This window comes from Carassius auratus, unplaced genomic scaffold (genome assembly GCF_003368295.1).
Source record: "Carassius auratus strain Wakin unplaced genomic scaffold, ASM336829v1 scaf_tig00215076, whole genome shotgun sequence".
Classification (NCBI taxonomy): Eukaryota; Metazoa; Chordata; class Actinopteri; order Cypriniformes; family Cyprinidae; genus Carassius; species Carassius auratus.
In genome coordinates, this window is record NW_020527925.1 from 84,029 (window position 1) to 85,934 (window position 1,906).

Below are 1,906 nucleotides of genomic sequence, written 5' to 3' on the forward strand. Positions count from 1 at the left end.
TTCCCGGTAAAATATGACTTCTACTACGGCGAAGGCTGGGTTTTTAATATTCATAACTTGGGTTTTTGCCTTAGGAAGGTAACCAAGCAAGGTAACGACGTAACGTCAACACGACTAATCAATATTCATAAGCAGAACGTTCGCCATTGGGTGGTTGTCACGATGCGTAAGCATAATGTACTTAATATTCATGAAGCAGAAATTCGACATTGGACGGTTAACACACAGCGACAGCATGACCTTATTAATATTTATGAGGAAGGTCTGAGTCATAAAATGTCTAGAAAAAAAAAGCTAAACACTAGATTTATACAAAATGTCTTCATACACAGTTAAGTCAAAACACGGTTAATTACATAATATAATAAAAATAGAAACAATCAAAAATAAAATGACATAGATATAACATATTGTTGAATTTGCTCTTTAATTCGTTTACTTATGTCTCTCTCTCGGCTGGGCATCCGAGCATTAATTACGAAGCTAGTTCTCATGCAGCCTGTTAGCTGTAGATACATTAATAAGACATCTCAACAACAAGGACTTGAGGACGAAGATCCTTGGTTCAATTAATATACATTTAAATTTCAAAGTACTTTATTGGCACGATTGTTCTGCATACAATATTGCCAAAACGTCGACGCGCGACCACACACACTCGCATATAAATTTGTTCATTTTTTATTTGAATTGCTAATTTAATAACTTTATGAAAGCAGAAATGACTCCGCACTGTTACTTTGCCGTTTTACGTTTAATTGAATACTGATAGTTTTAATTTGTTAACACTGCTGTGCTGTTGGTTTAGCCTACTGCGCAATTTAATTTTTTTTTTTTTTTTTTAGTTTTCAGTAACGTTAGCAAATAAAACTAAAACTGAAATTATAGAATAGTAAAGAAAAATTGAGGCAAAAAACACTGAACAAATGCCCTATGTGTCTCTGTGCTTGCCAATTTAAATCATCTGACGTTAGGCTAAGTTATAAAACAAATAAGAATGACCTGTTGACACACACTTACTGTATAAGTGGACTGTGTTCATTTTGTATTTCTGTACTGTGCTGCACCCTACTGTTCTCCTGCATCCAAGTGAAATTACTTTCAGTTACTCGTCCCAATTAACTTCCATAGTATGGAGAAGAATAAAAAAACATTTCAGCAAAAGCAACAAATTATGCTTTATTGTTATCTTTCTATCCTTAAATGTCTAACCAAATTTAACAATTTTCCATGAGAGGATCAGTCTCACATGTATTCTTTGGTGTATCCAGCAGAATGTATCATTCCAGAATGTTGGTGCGTGAAAGATACATCCACAAACTTAATTTGGTCAATTTTAAAACACTTCCCTTCATTCTCCCAGTGTCAAATTGGTGTAACAATCCCACCCAGTGGCCAGAGTCTTACCCGGACATTTACTCCTCCCTCATCGAGTCACCAGGTAGCCAGCGAATGATTTTACTTCGTACTAAGTAAACATCTTTAAATCTATGTAGTTTGTCTTTATATTTAGAGTACTGCGTGCACTTTTTTGTCCAGCCATACAACTAGCCTGGCGTAGCTTTCGTTTAGCATCATACGTAATTTATGATATTTCCAACAGCAAAATATGGATGACGATGGCATGGATTTCAAATGTGGGGTTCCCTCTCGAGGCGGTAACTCAACATTACGTCAGCTAAGACGTATATGGGAACTCTTCCCTTCTCCACTTTCACTGAAATCTTATTGGCTAACGCCAGCTGGGGACAGCTGGCCAATTGACGCGAAGCATGCAAATACTGGCGGGTAAGCGTGCAGTATAAAATGCATGGGCGCGAAAATTACGTCAGAATCTCTTTCTTCACGCTAGAAGTCTTATCTAAGTCATCGTGGAAGTTGCAATAGAGGACTACTCACCCTGTTT